A 19,513-nucleotide genomic window follows, 5' to 3' on the forward strand; every position below is an offset into this window, starting at 1 on the left:
TAGTGAAGATGGTAAATTAAATATGGAAATAGACAACATAATTAGTAAAGTAGGTATGTTAGGAAGTGAGCTGAAGAAATTTATATGGAATAAGAAAGAAATTAGTCAAAACACTAAATTAGCTGTATACAAGACAGTGTTCAAATCAATTTTAAGTTATGCATCTGAAAGCTGGATTAAAAATAATGCACTTGATCAAAGATTGACAACCTGTGATATGAGAGTTCTGAGAAAGATTAGTGGGGTGAATTGATGGCAGTATCAAATTAAAAATGAGGATATTAGGAAAGAACTTGCTAAGTGATCATATTAAACAGACAAACCTACAATTTTCTTGGTTTCTCAAAACCTGAATTTGTCCACTCTTGTGTAGAGGCTTAAGTGCTGTGAGGACATTATGTTGGAGGTTTAATGGATTTTTTAGAATTTAATACTTCCTATATTTCGTCCTAGTCACTAGGACATCTACGGGGATTACAAAAACAATTAATGTAACAAGCACACAAAAACTTACAATACTAAGCCCAACCACGTGGGTGACACTAAAGTCCTATCTAGGTGGAGCGCCCTCTAAGAGTGGTAGTAGGTGGCCTGGAATGTAAGGTGGGACCTCTGGTGATGAGTGTTTCCCAAATCTTCGGAAGCTTAATGCAACCGTATTTGTTAAGATTTGGTTGGTTTCTGAGAGCTGCTGCTTCTAAGAAAAGTCTCTCTTTCTTGAATTTGCTGTGGTGGAGCATGGTGGTTTTCTTCCATGATACTCTGTGGGTGGTGTCCAAAACATGATCAGCCAAGCCTGAATGGCCATAGTTGTGTTTAACGATGTACGACTTGTGTTCCTCCAGGCGGATGGATGCTGATCTGCCTGTCTGTCCAAAGTATGCAAGCTTACAGGAACAGGGTACTTTGTAAACTCCAGGCAGAGAGAGAGGAGGGAGCTGATCTTTCGTAGAACGGATAAGGGTAGCAAGTTTGCAGTAGGGCTTATATGCTGTGTGTAGGTTATACTTTTTTAGTATCTTGGCTATTTTTTCCGAAGTGCCTCGGATGTAGGGTATGGTGATGGCATTTTTAAAATCTTGTTGACGAGAGGGCCTGGGAATGGGGGAGGAATTGATTATTTTTTTGATACTGTGTTCGCTGTAGCCATTGGAGAGGAAAGTTCTGTGTATGTGGTTAAGCTCAGTAGTGAGGGCGGTTCCACTGGAACAAAGATTGTGGGCTCTCTTAGTAAGGGTTTTAATGATGCCATATTGTTGTGAGGGGTGGTGGTGGGAGAGTTTGTGAATGTATCTGCCTGTGTGTGTGGGTTTTCTGTATACAGTGAAGGCAAGTGTATCATTAGGCAGGCGCGTGACTAAGGTGTCTAGGAAGGGTAAACAATTGTTCTTTTCCTTTTCCATAGTAAACTGGATTCTTGGATGTAGGCTATTGAGATGACCGAGGAAGGAGTCTAATGTGTCTGGGCCATGAGGCCAAATGGAGAACACATCATCTACATATCTTAGCCAGATAGAAGGTTTGAGTGGGGCTAAGTCTATGGCTTGTTTTTCGAAATCTTCCATATAGAAATTGGCAAGGGGGGGTGAGAGGGGGGAACCCATGGCGGTTCCTTCTATCTGCTTGTAGATTTTGTTATTCCAAGAGAAATTACCCAGAGTTGATGGCAAAGGAAAAGAGATCTAAGATGTCAGAGGGGAAAACGTTTTCTAAGAGAGATAAAGTGTCAGTTAAGGGAATACTGATAAACAAAGAGGAGATATCAAAGCCTACTAATATCTCTGTATTGTTCAAGGTTAAATTTTCTGTGAGGGCTTTAAATTGGGTCGAGTTTTTTTATATAGGAAGCTGAATCACACAAACCCAATTCCCCACTCAGACCTATAGTAGATGCCACCAATGCACCTTGTACTGTCTAAACAGCTGGCCAACTCTCTGTCCCCCTCACCGGAAATTCAGCTTCCTATATAAAAAACTCGACCCACTTTAAAGCCCTGGGATTTTTTATCCCCAAAAATAGGCAAATCATCCAGAAGTACATATATAATACACTGACCTAGAGCTTTAGTTGCTTCAGCCATAAATTTAAACCAACCATCTGCTATCAAAACAATCCATTCAGAATGTTTTTAATTCACCATCTGCTATTTAGAAAAAAGGCATTCCTGTAAATAAATCAAAGGATGTTCTGTTTCTGTTTTTTTTTTTTATTTTTATTTTTCATGAGCATATTTCTCCAACTGGGCACAATCATTTCTCTACTTTCCTTTGGACCTATAAAAATATTTAATTTTAATAATAAAATATTTATAATCAGAAACAAAGGGGTTGAGTTTGTTGCTTTATTAAATACTGTATGGCCTAAGATTGTTGGTACTAGTGAAACCTAGCTATCAGAATTGTAACTGGGATCAAGTGTTAAAGGGTATACTATAGCATGGAGCGAGGGGAAAAAAAAAACAGTACAGAATAACTACAATATATGTTATGGAGTAAATGGGTTTATTAACAAAGAAATATATGTTTACACATGATGATATGTACATCCACAACTAAAAGTGAAATTTTGGTTGAATAAAGCATTAATGATGGTAGATTATGTGCTCAAAATGAGCACTCTTTCCAGACAAGTTTCGTAGTGCATGCAAAGGTTCCGTGTCATCTTGCAGAACAAGGGTTGGGACATCTGCTGGAAATATTGTGTAATTTTATCCCTTAGTTAATCAAGATTTCAAAGCAGGTCATGATGGAATACCCATTCCTTCAACATACCCCAAATGAAGGCATCGAGTTGTCAGATCAGGAGAGCGCATGAAGGAAATCTGTGAACCTTGAAATGAGACTCTGCCATCTCTACATGAGATTTGACAACAGTGACATTTGTTATGCAATCCTCACCCTACCAGATCAGCTTTTAGGCATTGGTCATGGAAAATTTGGCAAATGAAATGTACTGTCATCAGCAATACATGGATAGAATTTGTGGTTAGTGACTGAAGGCATGTACAAGAGGAAGAATGGGAGTCAAAGTACAGTGTGTGTGTGTGGATGATTTTCCTTGGGCATTTGTGCATGAATTGAAGGAGAATGATACTAGAAACTGAACCTTAGTTTCTAGATAACTCATCTGCTATTTGAACAGGAGACAAACTTTTTATGTCTTGTCATTTTCCGATTGCTATGTTTTTTGTTTGTTTATTTTTATTTATTTATTATTATTATTATTTTTTTTGATTGCCTGGGTATGGTGGAGGTGGTTTTTTTTTTTTTTTTTATTAGTAAGAAAAACAAACCACCTTTACTTCATTTATTCAATCAAGAATGAAAATTAGTAGAAGAAATCATGGAATTGGCAAAGAACATGAAACAGAAGGGCTGAGTGAAGGATATGTGCTGTAAGAAATAAAAACTTAGTCAAAAAAGTATGAGTTATTCAGTATTTTTTCTAAAAGATCATAATAGTTTATAAAACACCCAGCTGGTGTTCACCTGCAGTAACCAACCATTTCTTGGTTTGGTCAATAGTTACAGTGCCCAATTTCTTAGTATGTCACTGGAGGGAATCAAGTATCTTCTCTCTCATAAGGCTTGATCGTGCACATTCCCCACATATTCAAGGTGAGAAGCAAATATATGATGTGACATACATGAACAGAAGTTGTCCCTGTATTATTTATTTCAGATGGGGTCTCCCCTTTCCTCCCCATCCCTTAGGATGGGTTGAGCCCTCCTAAAGAGGGATTAAATATTTTATGACTGTAGGTCCATGTGTATTCATGGGACTGGTTTGCCTGAGATGAGACCTCCACATAGCCTTTATAGGAATGCGGAGAACCGACCAGGGCTTCTGACCTAATGTCCAATCCTCACCTTCTCGTGGTGCACCCTGTTGGTTATCTACTTTGATACTGAACGAATGAAGATGGGCTGGCAATTTGGAATTTAGCCGACCAAATTGTATTCTTATTGGTTAAACCAAAATAAAAAATGATGGTACAACATGACAAAATTTCATGCCGGCTGGGGCGTCGCCCGGTTAAACAAGGCCCCCGTTGTTTTCGCCAGGGAACCAGGGCGAACAGCGAAAAGTCAGCTACTGGAACAAATCTGAAAACAAACCCCAACTCAACATCACCAGAGTTAAAGATCGGTATTATCAACGTAAGAAGCCTGAATGGCAAAGAAATGGAGCTAGCTGAGGAATTAGATAAGTACCAGATCGACATAATAGGGGTGACTGAAACAAAAAAGACCAAAACTGGTGAGATCTTTCTGAACAATAAATACAAAATGGTATATTCAGGCAACGACAATCAAGGAAAAGAAGGAGAGCCATAGTATTCAACACAAAATACGAGGCTAATCTTCTTGAATGGCAGTCAGTCTCAAGTAGAGTAATGTGGGCAAATATGAGAATGGGGAACTGGGCAATGAGACTTATTTGTGCGTATGGTCCCACAGAAAGTTCTACTAAGGTAGAAGTGGAGGAATTTTTTGAGGCTTTAGAAAAAGCAACTGACACAATGAAAAAGGAAAAGTTGGTCCTTGTTGGGTATCTAAATAGTAGAGTAGGAAATGATTGTGAGACATACAAAAATATTTTGGGAAAATTTGGAGAAAAGAGCAAAGCTAATAATAATGGCAAATATCTGTTGGATTTCTGCTCAGGACATGGACTGGTTATTACTAACACCATGTTCCAACATAAAAATGTGCACAAATTCACATGGAGAGAGGAATAAGAAAAGTCTCATTGACTATGTTATTGTTGATAGTGATGTTTTCTCCCTGGTGCAGGACACCAGAGTGTACAGAGGATTTGAAATTGGAAGTGATCACTATTTCGTCTTGAGCAGGATAAAATTGAATTTCATATTGAAAAGAATAACATGTAAGAAAGTTTTAAAGCCAATAAAAGTTGAGCAGCTCTCAGATGTGAACTGTAGACTAAAATACAGAAATATTATTGAAAAGAAAATGAAAGAGTTTGAGAACAGGAATCAAACCTTGGAGATTCAGTGGCAAACTCTGAAGGAAACATTGATTGATTCTGCCAGAGAGGCATGTGGTGAGGTTGTGTGCAAGGATAAAAAAATCAGAACTCCCTGGTGGACACAGGAAGTTAAAGAGGCAGTGAAGGAAAAGAAGAAAGTATATCAAAAGTTCCTGGCAAATAAGTCAGCTTTTACTCTTACATAATACAGAGACAAATGTAAGAAAGCTAAACAGTGTGTAAAACTAACTAAACAAAAGTCATGGGAGGACTTTGGCAAGAATATAGAAAATAAATATCAAGAAGGTGGCAAAATATTCTGGAGGTTGTTGAAGAAGCTTAGGAATGGAGGAAAGAGTGCTGTAAAAAAAATTAGAGATGATAAAGGTGAAATGAAAACAGGAGAAAAAGATATCCTTGAAGTATGGAGTAATTACTTTGAAAAACTGCTAAATGAAACAAGCAGTGATGACAGTACAGTGATAAAAAAACACTGAACAGGCATGCAGTCAGGAATACATATCCATACTTGAAGTAGAAAAAGCCATCAAAGGCTTGAAATGTGGAAAGGCAGCAGGAGTAGATGATATTCGACCAGAAATGCTGAAGTATGGTGGTATAAGAGTCTTACAGTGGCTGCACTGCATAGTTCAGAAAGCCTGGACAGAGGGACAAATTCCCGATGATTGGAGTAGAGCTCTCATAGTACCCATATATAAAAAGGGAAATAAAACTGAATGTGAGAATTACAGAGGTATTTCCCTACTGAGTGTTCCTGGCAAGATCTATGCAAGTATACTTGAGAAACGGTTGAGAAGATTTGTGGAAGAAAAGCTTGGTGAAGAATAAGCTGGATTCAGGCCAAATAGAGGCTGTCAGGATCAGATCTTCACTTTACGACAAATAGTCGAGAAAGCATGGGAATATAACAAAGATCTGTATTTAAGTTTTGTCGATTTGGAAAAGGCATATGACAAGGTTCCAAGAGAGAAGCTATTCAATACGCTGCAGTTATATGGTGTCAATGAGGCATTATATCAAGCAATACTTAGTCTTTATTTGAGTTGTGAGTCAGCAGTTAGAATTGAAGGAAGTACAGGAAGATGGTTTAATGTTAAATCTGGTGTGAGACAAGGATGTACATTATCCCCTCTGTTATTCATTATCTATATGGATCACATTATGAAGGAATGTGGTATTAAACCTGATATCAAAATTGGAGATGTTAATGTCAGCTCTTTGCTTTATGCGGATGATGTTATATTTCTAAATAAATCCGCTACAAGTCTGCAAGATTCTCTGACTAAATTGAATAGCTGTTGTAATAGATATGGTATGAAGGTCAGCAATAAAAAGACAAAGACAATGAAAATAGGCAGAATCATTGAAAATGTCAACTGTGTTGTGAATGGAGAACCTGTGGAACAAGTAAAACATTTCAGCTACTTAGGCACAATTTTTACTGAAGATGGTAAACTAAATATAGAAATAGACAACAGAATCAGCAAAGCTGGTATTGTGGGAAGTCAATTGAATAAATTCATATGGAATAAGAAAGAAATTAGTCGGAACACTAAATTAGCTGTATACAAGACTGTTCAAACCAATTTTAACTTATGGATCTGAGAGCTGGGTCAGAAGTAAAACACTTGACCAAAGACTAGAGACCGCAGATATGAGAGTCCTGAGAAAGATTAGAGGCGTGAACAGATGGCATCAATGGCAATATCATATTAAAAATGAGGATATTAGGAAAGAACTTGACATTGTCAGCATCCAGGAATGCGTTAGCAGAGCTAATCTCAGATGGTATGGTCACTTAAATAGAATGGGAGAGGAAAGATTAGCAAAACAAGTGTTCTCTGCCAGGTTGGCAGGAAAATGACCCAGAGGAAGACCAAGATATAGGTGGATTGATACGGTACAAAGTGCCTTAGACGATAGAAATATAAGATCTGATAATGTTGGAGTCTTGACAAGTAACAGACTGATCTGGAGGAAAATTGTAGATAGGAAGTTAGTAATGATGTAATTTTTTCATGTAGTACTGTCATATCCTGTACACCCCTTGAGGGTACATGGCAGGAATTTGATGATGATGATGATGGTTTGCCTGTTCTGAGAGATGAAAAACCAGAGTTTCCATGTGGAAAAATCCTTCGTATCAGACCGGCTAACTCACCTTCAGTTGAAAGAGACCAGATAAAGGTTCCTCTGGTCATGAATGAGCATCGAACCCAGGTCTTTCTGGCCAAAGGGCTTTGTCTATACCAACTGAGCTACGGAGGCTCTGTTCCTGTATATGTTCCCTGATAAAACTATTAGACATGGGTAGCAAAACATGTTGGAAGTCTGTATTAACAGAAAGTCCCAATTATTTTGGCTTCATCTTAGTTGTGTTACATCCCTATCTTACGATTTTTTTTTTGTTTGTTTGTTTTACAAACTGCCTTCGTCTATATTCTCCTAACTTCTACTTTCAAAACATCACCAAAGTTTCTACTAATATCTGAGCTATTGTTCCCCGTAGTATCCCTAGTGTTTGTATTTTAACTGCGCCCTTTGGGATATTTAGTTTATGATATTTTGTACATAAACAGAGGAAGGAACTCAAATATCTGAAAGTGTTACTATTACAGTCGTGACACTATTTCTTGTTACTCAACATTAATTCCTTAAACTTCCCGTTTCTTAACATTAATTCCCCACGTGGTTAGGCTCGAATGTTTCTAAGCTGTGCATTGGTATACAGCAATATCAGACAACCCTTTTTTCATCATTAAACAAAATATTTATTATTTCACGAAACATGGTACATATCAAAATACTCCACTAAAATTAGCTTAATACAAGTAGTTGGGCTACGATTCGACAAAAGTTACTACAATCATGCCGCCACAAAATTTCATACAAAACATGAATTCACTTAACATGGAAAGATTAGATCACCACACATTATTAGGTTATTCAACTTCAAGTATACTAACAAAATCATTAGCTACTCTAGCACATACTTATGACAATTCCGGTTCTCTACACATCACACTAGGCATTCAAATTCCTCAGGATACTTGATTACTCAATTCGCACTAATCTAATTCAATATTAACAAAACCATTTACTTCATTAACTTTCCTTTTACAATGTAGTAGGCACTCAAGATTCTTAGGACAATTAAATATTCACAAATTATCAACACAAGTTAGTTTACTTTTAACACTCTCTATCAAATTCTAAAGTTCTATTATAATTTCTCCCTAATCACTTTAACAGTTCCATAATAAGACAGTGGTACCTATCACAAACAATTTCTAGTTAACATAAGACAAAGTTCACAATACCTTTCTTTAGCTTCACTTACGGGCCTTTACCTTCTACTGAATGGACTTGCTTGCATAACTTCTTCGCAATTCAGGGCTGTATAAACATCTGCGCCGCCGGCTGTACTATCCGAAACGAGGACATCGATATTTTCACAGCTTCCTATGACTCTTTGGTATATTTTGCTTTCTACATAGGAATACGGGAATAGCTTTCCCGCTCACCTTCGATTCCTTGTGGCATGAGGATATAAGCCATATCTCTCCACTCAGGAACACCGTGAAGGCCACTCGAAAACCTAACTAAAGCCCAAGAGAGCCTACTCCTCGAAAAGAACCAAAAAAGCACTAAGCCTCTAAAAAGCCACGAGCGGGGGGGGGGGGGGGGTACCAACCCTTTTATAGCTGCTCCCCTAACGGCGCTCTTTCTTACTTCCTTTTCCCACCTCCTACTAGTTTTCCGTCTGTCTACCAATTGGGTAGCATTTGGCCGCCATACGTCATTTTGATCGGCAACTCGTAACGAAGTTTCTATCCGGATATAGGCCCTAAACGATATTCCGTTATTTTTCTTGTTAGCCTCTATCTTAGCTCCCTTATAAACCTTTTCTCAGAATTCTACTTAATGCTTAATCTGTAGCCTCTTACATAGCGTATTTCATGACTCATTCTTTTATACTTATGGACTTAACTCTTTCATTCTTAATCGCATTACTATATTAATTCTTAGTTAGCTACTTATTTAATACAAATTCCTTGTTTAGTCATAATACATCTTAATACATTCTTTTCTTTTGTTATCTTGACTAAACAATAGACCTTTATATTTTGCTCAATTTATACTGGATGCAAGAATATTAAATTATTCTTTTCATGCAGGGGTTTTTATTTATGTTATTTGTTTTTCATGTTACACCATGATAACTGAGAATACTATATTCTCAAGATATCAGGTGTAACAGTTGTCCTATAAGCATTTACAAGGCTCTCACAATGATATTTAGATTTAATCAATATTTTTCTGGTCTCTCCTGCATTGCTGGTAAAAATTGGCCTCTTGCAAATCCAGTTTTCATTTGCCACTCTAAAACAAAGAGTAAATTCTGTTTATACAAAATAAAGTTGTGTAACTGCATTTGTGACTTATTGCAATTCTTTTTAAACTTTATTTTTCCATTCTCTACTAAAATAAGCTTCTTAATATGCAAGTTTTATGTGTAATAAATATTCAAATTTAATATTAATTTATTATATATATATATTTAGGTAGTTCAACAAAACTGTCATTCTTCGTGGCTATATGTCTTACAAGTGGCAGTGAAGATTGCCATCTTATCTTGCAGCCCAAGTCTTTACTGATGTACCAGAAGTTTGCTGGCTTCCAGTTTGGGAAGTAGTATTGACGGTTATTATGAAACTGGCATGTGTTTGTGTGCCACACAATTCTGTGCCTCTTCAGCAACCATGACAGTTAGAAATGGTCCACACAAACTTAGCAGGAACTCACAAGTTGGCAGGCCTTGGGAGATTGTGAAAAGTGCAACAGTTACATGCACTGACAGTGTGTACACTTAAAAGCTACATTTTCCTTTATAAAATACATAGCCAAAATAATAGTTTTACATTACACACAAACTTCATAGTAGTTATTTTGTTAGAGATAAGTTAGTATATAGAAAATGAGTCATAAGTTACATATATCTTTGGGAGTACAGCTTACGCATACGTTTCATGTTGTTTTGATTGACAGTGCTGAAATCAGTGTCACACTGTTCACTATTCCAGTCCTGCATAGTTTCTGTCAAAGACTACTAAGCTAAGCATACAGCTGAGCATATTTAACTGAAATCATATTTAAGATAAATTATGGCTGGCTTAGATGCTTATTGTAAATTTCTGAATATAAGAGTAATTTTTAAATAAATGATTTGCTTAAGATCTTTAAAAATGTTATATTCTTAAGGTGCAAACACACAACTATTTTAGCAATAAAAAAGTTGTGAAGGGAAAAAAAAACTATTTTTTTATATATATGTAGCTTTTTATTACTTGTGCAAATATTTATATAACTGAACTCTTCATTCTTGCATCTTTCAACGATAGAAAGTATTTCATACTTGTTACTGTTTATAATCAAAAGTGTATAGATGCTAACTGAACTTAAAATTAAAAATTTGTGAATAGAATACAAGTACTTGATTTCTTCAACATGGGAGGGGGGAACAATATGCCTCTAATTTTTATTACAAATAAAATAAAAATTGGAGAGTATCAGCTTATTTTAAAAAAAAAAAAAAATGTAGCCTTCAAGAGAATTCTATAAAAATCTGAGTGAGAATTGTGGGTAACATGGTCTTTATCAGAGATACACTTGAAAAGATGAAACATTTAGTCAATATGTACACTGGCAATTACATTTCATACATCATTCATAAGTGTAAGATGAATGAGTGTCTACTCACTTTGGGATGTGGTAAACAATTGTAGAATTTAAAAAATATATATAATAAAGGGCTGTTATTTTATGTTATTTAAATATTTGTCACTATCAAGACATTTCCAGATGTTATTTTACAAAATTACTAAGATGAGAAATTTAGAACATAATTGTATTTGTATAATTAATCACATTGAAGGCCTGTGTGGCTCAGTGGAAGTGGCGTTTGCATCCTCTACGCTAGGCCACCGAAAATACTTCAGTTCAAATCTAGTCACTGACTGGAGAAACCTTTTCTAAACCTATCTTCGGCCAGTTCCCAAGTTAGTCGATTTTATTTGAAATTATATGTTGTATGTCATTACGAGCTCCAATTTGTCACTTTTTTTCACATTATGGGAATGAAGAGAACTTAGTCAGCATTTAAATGTTATAAAATGAAAAGATGTTATATCTGCTACTTTCATTGCTAAGTTAAAATTAACTTTCCTGCACTATGAAATGGAACTTAAGCACTGTTTCAAGCCCAATGCTGAAATCAGTAAGGCCAGTGCACAATGGCAGACTGAAGTACAAGTTGTTCTGCTGTATTTTCAAGTATGCACAAAAGTGGAAATGTTAATGAGTGTTGCTAAGGGTCAGCTGTTCAGAGAGAGAGAGAGAGAGGGAACAGCACAGTAGAAGGAGAATTGTGGTAGTTTCTGTCTTCAGTATATGAAGATCAACCAGAAATTAGAAGAAATGTTAGCAACAGAAGACAGAAAGAAAAAAAGATGTGAAGTTTGTTATGGTCATTAGTCTAGTTCATATAAAAATGGGACCAACAGTGAGTCGTGAACTTGGTTTATGTGATTTTCATTCAGAAGGACAATTTAGAACTGTTGATATGATTTTAGTAATTTATTCAATCAAGTTTGCTGTGACTTTATAGAAAGTGAAATAACTTAGTGTTTTGAATGAAAATAAGATATTCTTTGATTTAGGGTGTAGAAAGAACGTAACTGATTTATGAAAGGAGCAGTTTCTGCGTTAGTTTTTCTCCAAATTCAAGAGAGAATGAAAGTTTCTGCTGGAAGCAAGAAACTAAGTTTTCTCCATAAAGGATAACTAATAGCTTATATATAACTGAAAAAGAACTGCATAGAAGATTATTTTCACACTGTTACAGTTGTCTGAAATATATATTGACAGTTGCATATTGTTTTTCTGTGATTATAAAAGTATCTGAAGATTCACTCTTAATGAATAAATAGTTTAGTTTCAGATACTTAAAATAAAGTTAAGAGTTAAACCATTGAGAATCAGATGTTATGCTACTTTATTTTCTTATTGTTTTTTGTTGTTCTTGCTCCTGCTTGTAATCCTGACAGAAAAAAAAGCACAAACTTACTACTGTTTTTACTTCTGCATATGCTCAGCAGAAATGCAGCAGTGCAACTTCTGCTTCATTCAATCACTGTGTGCTGTCATTACCAATTTCACTGTTGTGTAATGGAACAACAATAAAGTTCCATTCCACACAGCCTAATTTCAACATGATAAATCATAAGAACAAAATTATGTGCCGAACTTCTTATCTTAGCAGCTTCGTTTAGACCTGAGCATGACTTAGAAATCTGAAAGCATCTTGCTTGACATACAGAAACATTTCAATAATTTATTTTTTTTTTTAATTTGTGGAATATCTGAATTTTACTATGGATATTGCTTTGCACATTCCACTGAATTATTTTCCAAAAATCATGCATGAAGGAACGGATACTTCACCTTACTGATCTTTATTCGGATATGAAAAGAATTTCTATCAACTCTTGTTTTATTGGTCTATACAGGTAGTTTAAAATAATAATTCAGGACATAAATCATGTTATGCATAACCACAGTAAGAATGGAAATTAGTTTATTGAAACTATGTTCATGTAAAATTTTCAGGAAAAAGCATTATCAATATTAAAAAACCATTCAGGTTACTTTTGATGTAACTGAATACTGTGCATGCATGCTACAGGCCAAACAATAAGGCATTATTTATTTTAAGGAGTATAACCTTTCTTTATATTTATATATAATATAAAATTGGTGGTGCTCATGTTTTGCTTCTATACTCAAACCTATGTTCATGGTAATGTTGCATATCATCTTCCCCCTTTCCTTCTTACATTATCATTAAAGTTTACAAACAAGTACCCACAACTGTTCCTCTAAGGATTTCCTTCACTAGAAATTTGAACACCATGTCTTTAAATGGCTACAATCTTAATAGCACTCAAAAATATAATTAAGTTTAAATATACATATACACCCATCTGGCTGTATAGAGTTCCATAATATTTCTGGACATGTTGCCCTTTTTTTTTTTCTCTAAAATTAAAATCAGCTAGCTTTAAGTTAATCAACACCCGGTTAATCTTCACTTGGAGTCAACTAAGTATCCTAATTTGAATAGAATGTTCACATCAGCAGAGAAGAGGATTTCAGAAAACACCAATTCACCTTACTCATTTTTTTTTCTTTAACTTTTTCTTTTTTTTTTTTTTTTCAAAATAACATTCACATGTACATATATAAAAAAGTAATATTTTAAAGTCAGATAAAGCCAGGTTTTCTTCACAAACAGGACAATGTTGTTTCTCTGCATTTCTTTTCTTTGGTATGTTCCACACCACGGCTTTATTACTTTTTTTTTTTCATTTGGTGATATAGATTACAAATGTAATGAGGTTGGATTTATAATATTTCTATCAAACATGTATATAGACTCTTCAAATGTTGTAAACTACTTTTTTGTAGCACATGCCCATTTAATCAGACAGATCCGATTTCTATTGCAAACATCTAGTTCAGATAAATGTAGATTGGATATTATGAGGATGTTACTCCTATTTCCAATTACTACAGAATTCTGCTGCATTACTTCATTCTTTAGTTTATTACCACTTTCAGATTTTTCCCATCTGGTTGTTAGACATCTTATAATGGAATTAGATAAAGAAAATGACTACATCATGATACTGTTAAACTTTTTTTTTTTTGCAAATACTGCACAAAAAACTATTACAAAAGTTGGAGTGAAATTGGTAGCATAGAGCTGAAAGACAGACACCAGAAAGTAGTATATGGTGGAGTGGAATGCTTCAGGGTTTTGCACTAGGTAGAGTAATTTGTTTAATTTGTAATTTTTTTTATTTATTTATTAATAATATAAAGAAGGTTTTAAACGAGAAAGGGATATTCAGTTATTTGCTGACAATGCAAAATTGAAGAGGGCAATAGTTGATAAAGGTGATGTAGAGATGTCCTGCAGGATGATTTAAATATATCGGCATTGTGGGCAAAAGATAATGATTGTCAATTTCTTCTTCTCTTCAAGGATTAGGTATTTGCCTGTTCTGGTTTCACTCGTCTTCCCATCCCTATCTCTCTTTCCCTTTGGTCTATATCTATCCACTTCTTTTGGTAGCCGATATCTTTCCATCCTAAACAGATGTTCTTTTGATCTCTCTCTGTGTTCCTTGATTTTTTCATTTACGTTATAAATATCTAGTTATTTTCTGATGTCTTCATTTCATATATAGTCAAATTTTGTGCTTCCTTTAATTGCTCTTAAAAATCTCATCTCTGCTGCTTGTATTTTACTTTCATCTTTCTTTTTAATGGTCTATGTTTCTGATGGCCACATAATAAAGTGGCCATTACTTTATAAAATGTTGAGTTTCTCATATTTTTTTTATTCATTGTCCTTTTAATTGTTGTACATATTTTCTGAAATTTCTTTATTTTTTCATCTACATCTTTATCTTTTAGATGTTATTATGCAGCCTAAATAATTAAACTCTGTCATCTGTTCTATTATTTTATTTTCTATAACTATTTTTGATCTAACATGATCGACCTTTAAATGCTATGACTTTTGTTTTCTTTTATGAAATTTTTAAATTCTATTATTGACTTATTTTGTTTAATTCATAAATTGATTTTTGAAGGCTGTCTTCATTGTCTTGTAATATAAACTGATCAACTAATACAGCATTTATTGATAACAGTTCTTCTGGTTAACTGGATACCTTGTTTTATTGTTGTTTTCCATATTTTAATAATCTGATTAATATATACAGGGTGTTCGGGATAAATTTGACATATTTATAATTAATTATATTTTCCGTAAGTTACATGTATTAACACACACTTCTCTTCATTTAAAAGTTTGGACCCTTCTTCATTCATATACAAGATGTCAGAAAGGATGGATAGCTGGAACCCACCTGAATCATGGAAGAGAATAACTTGTATCATGATGATTCGTGCCCGCCATCAAAATAAGGATATTACGACTGCTGCCCAATGCTCCCTGAATACAGTAAAAACAATCAGGCATGAACTAGAGACTTGCAATGGTGACTACGAGGATGTAGCAAGAAGAAAGATCCCTAGCAGACGATCTGATTGCATTCGTACAGCAGAATTCCTCGCAAATCTGCAGGAACAGGTGTTGAAGAACCCTGGCATTGGAATTCGGGCTTTGTTCGTGGAGTTGCTAACTGTAGCCAATGGTAGGCCGTATGTATGGCAGCAGGATTCGGCCCCTTGCCACACCTCTGGGAAAAGTCAAAAATTGTTGTCTGAAAATTTCTACGACTTCACCAGTCCAAATGTTTGGCCTCCAAACTCCCCAGACCTTAACCCCATGGATTATTTTGTATGGGGCGCAGTTGAAAAAGACACCAATCGCACTTCCAGTAATACAAAAGCCCAGTTAATGGATAAAATTAAAACAGTTTTTGCGGCCCTTCCCAGGGAGACTGTAGCATCAGCTTGTTCGAGGTTCCGAAGCAGAATTGAAGCTGTGATCGATGCTAATGGTGGTTATTTTGAGTAAATCTTGTTGATAGTATTGTAATTAACTCTGCCTGTAATGTTTTTTTGTCAATTCATTAAATTTAATAGATACAAAGAAGATTTTCTTTTTCCTTACGAAACTATCAAATTTATCCCGAACACCCTGTATATACTGAATAGAGTTGGAGACAAACTATATCCCTGTCTGACACCCTGGTTTTTTTCAATCTAACCTGTTAATGTATTACCTAAATGTAACTATATTTTTGTATCTTTATATAAAATTTGTATATCTTGTACCAAATGTAATTGATATCCTTGTTTTTTTTCATTATATTCCATAGTTTTTCTGTGTATTTTATCAAAAGCTTTCTTGTAATCTATAATGGCCATATGACTCTCTAAATTTAAATTCTCATCCTTTTTTTCAACAATTTGTTTTAACACATGATCTTCCATGAGTAAATTGTTTGCAATATTTCGAAGTCTTTTATTCAGGATTTTACTGAAACTTTTGTAACCTGTATTTAATAAACTTATTCCTCTGTATTTTCCACAATCATCTCTGTCTCCTTTCTTAAATATAGATATAACCATTCTGATGGAACTTAACATTTTTTCCAACAGTTATTTATTAATTTTAAGAATCTGTGATGTAAATATTCACCACCATATTTCCAAAGCTCTGTATTTATATTTATGCCATCTAATCTGGTTACTTTTCTATTTTTTGATACCTTTATTGCTTCTTTTAGTTCTCCATATCAGTACTGATTTCTGTATTATTTTCTGTTATTAAATTTGTGTCATACCATAAATTCTTATAATGTTCTTCCATTGTTTCTCTTGTATTATGTTGATTTGTGTTGTTTAATTTTCTTAATATTTTGTAGGCTATGTCTTGTCTTCTATTTTATTAATAAATCTGTCTCCCGAGAATCTTGGTGAGCTTTTTTGTACTGTGGTTTTAGCTATATTTCTTCTGTTTCCTTTCTATGTTTTTGAAGGAATGATTTGTATGACATTTGTTTTACTTTTATTGCATTTGCTATATCTGTGTTGCAGATTTCTAATGTTTTTCTCTTTAATATTTTATTTCTCTTTTCAAGTACTTCAAAGTGCTTTATGGACAATAAGTTTTCTTTTCATCTTCTATATCTTCACCAATTTGGCTTCTTTTGGGTAATCTGCTAATCATGATTGATATAGCATTCTAATGCTTTCTTCTTGTAACAGATATACTTTGTATGCTTGTATTCCTTCTTTTTCCTTATTTACTTCCTTTCTTCATTTTCCTAGTATTTCTACGAAGCTGGTCTGAAAAGGCCTCAGCCATAGATGGCAGCACTATCAGCAAGATTTTTTTTTTTTCTAAGTTGTTACTCTGTCATAAGCATCCATGTGAAATTGCAAGTCATTCTATCAAGTAGTTTTGTTTTATACAGCTGTCTGAAGCAAAAGTGTTTTGCTTCAGACAGCTGGAATTGTAAACAGGAACTAGACAGGGTGTAATTCTAAACACCACTGTTTAGAATTACACCCTGATTTCTGTTGAGGTTTCCACCTATTATTGACACTATTGTGGCTTCCTTAAATAAACAATGCCTGTAGTCGTCATCGAGATATGGCATGGAGCTGTTTTGCCAATCTATCGTGTGGTTAGACGTACAGAAATGATGTGCTAAGCCGGAAGAGATGCTTCTGTGTGGTTTACATCACCAACATGTTCTTTTTGTCTAATTTCTAAACTTCGTGAAGTTTGTCCGATGAAGGCAAGACCACAGGAACAGGGAATGTAATATACTCCTGGATATTTGTAGAACATTCTAAACAAACGATTTTAGGTTATCTAAGCTGTCTTGCCATATGATGAAGATATCGTCAACATATCTCCACCAAGTAAATGGTCTCGGAGAGATTGCAGAGAGAATTTCTTTTTCAAGTTTTTCCATGAAAAGGTCTGCACAAGATCATCACCAACCTACCTTTTGGCAAAGCATCTTGCAAACTTATTAAATAATAAAATAAGATCAAAAGAATCCTATATCAAGAATAGTCAACATTTTGTAAATAAACTCCAAGCCATTAAGATTGCACCAACAGACATACTAGCCAGTCTAGATGTTATATCCCTTTTCACCAGTGTACCAGTAGAAGAGGTAATAAACATCATCCAAGATCTCTTTCCTCTAGACATCACACAGATGTTTAGACACTGCCTTCAATCTAATTTTTTCAAGGTTAACAACACCATATACCAACAATGGGAATCCCACTATCACCATCTTGTGCAGACCTTTTCATGGAAAAACTTGAAAAAGAAATTCTCTCTGCAATCGCTCCGAGACCATCTACAAGGTGGAGATATGTTGACGATATCTTCATCATATGACAAGACAGCTTAGATAACCTAAAATCGTTTGTGGATAAAATCAACTCAATACATAGCAAGATAAAATTCACTCTGGAAGTGGAAAACAACAACCAACTGCATTTTTTAGATATCTTGATAAAAAAACAACCTAACAGTGTCAAATTATCCATTTACAGAAAGCCCACAGATACTGGAAGATATCTTCATTATACTTCAAACCATCACAAGACACACAAACTGAGCATTATCCACATGTTGAAACATAGAGCCAAAAAGTTTATTTGGCTATTAGTGAGAGTTAACACATCATCACAAAATGGATATCCTCAAAATGACAACCCCAGGCAAGAAGAATCCCACTGTCAGCACATTTCTACTGTAGTGATACCTTTCATCAAGTCAATTTCTTATCAAATAGCAAGAATACTAAGAGCCCATAACATCAGAGTGGTCTTCAAACCAACCACCAACATCAGACAAGTTTTAGGATCCTCAAAAGATAAAGTGCCGTTCTACAAATATCCAGGAGTATATTACATTCCCTGTTCCTGTGGTCTTGCCTACATCGGACAAACTTCACGAAGTTTAGAAATCAGACAAAAAGAACATGTTGGTGATGTAAATCACAACAGAAGCATCTCTTCCGGCTTAGCACATCATTTCTGTATGTCTAACCACACGATAGATTGGCAAAATAGCTCCATGCCATATCTCGATGACGACTACAGGCATCGTTTATTTAAGGAAGCCACAATAATGTCAATAACTGGCAGAAACCTCAACAGAAATCAGGGTGTAATTCTAAACAGTTCGCAGAAAAACTTGATCCTCTCTCTCAATCAATCTGAACTACAGCTAGCCAGTAATCACATTACACATCTACAACGCATGCGTAATAATGAATAAGAACAATAAGTCCTCTCTGTCACGCGAAATGTGTAACCATAGCTACTAATTGGTTTACAATGTTTTTTTATGTTCCTTTCAATTTGCATGTACTAGTTTTCATATCTCCATAAACACCTCGAAAAAGCCAGACAGTTTGCTGGTGAAACTGGTAGGTTTTAATATAAGTTTTATTGTAAACTGGTCTGTATTAATAAAATTATATTTCTACAACATCATCTGCACAAAGTAAAGAGCTGAGATTAACATCTCCAATTTTGATACTGCTTTCCTTCATAATGGGATCCATATAGATAATGAATAACAGAGGGGATAATGTACATCCTTGTCTGACACCAAATTTAACATTAAACTTGTACTTCAATTCTAACTGCTGACTTACAACTTAAAGACTACGTATGGCTTGATATAATGGCCCATTGACACCATATAACTGTAGCAATTTTGAATAGCTTTTTTCTTGGCACCTTGTCATATGCCTTTTGTAGATCTACAAAACTTAAATACAGATCTTTGTTATGTTCCCATGATTTCTCAACTATATGTCGTAAAGTGAAAAGCTGATCCTGACAGCTTCCATCTGGCCTGAATTCAGCTTGTTCTTCACTAAGCTTCCCTTCCATAATCCTTCTCAACCGTTTCTCAAG

The 19,513-nt window shown here is 34.9% G+C and overlaps 1 protein-coding gene across 2 annotated transcripts in view; it reads left to right on the forward strand.

Moving 5' to 3' along the window:
- The window catches only part of LOC150109410 (tyrosine-protein phosphatase non-receptor type 11-like), a 345,702-nt gene extending 334,990 nt beyond the window's left edge, over positions 1–10,712 (forward strand). The window contains exon 16 of one of the 2 annotated variants that reach the window (XM_090407982.1): positions 9,580–10,712. The gene's annotated coding sequence lies outside the window, so the exon portion shown is untranslated. The remainder of the gene's footprint in view (positions 1–9,579) is intronic. The other variant, XM_090407997.1, reaches the window with a different exon arrangement.
- Positions 10,713–19,513: the final 8,801 nt, after the last annotated feature.

Source organism: Typopeltis vanoorti, chromosome 2, assembly GCF_054136105.1.
Source record: "Typopeltis vanoorti isolate ZY-2024b chromosome 2, IOZ_Tvanoo_1.0, whole genome shotgun sequence".
Lineage (NCBI taxonomy): Eukaryota > Metazoa > Arthropoda > Arachnida > Uropygi > Thelyphonidae > Typopeltis > Typopeltis vanoorti.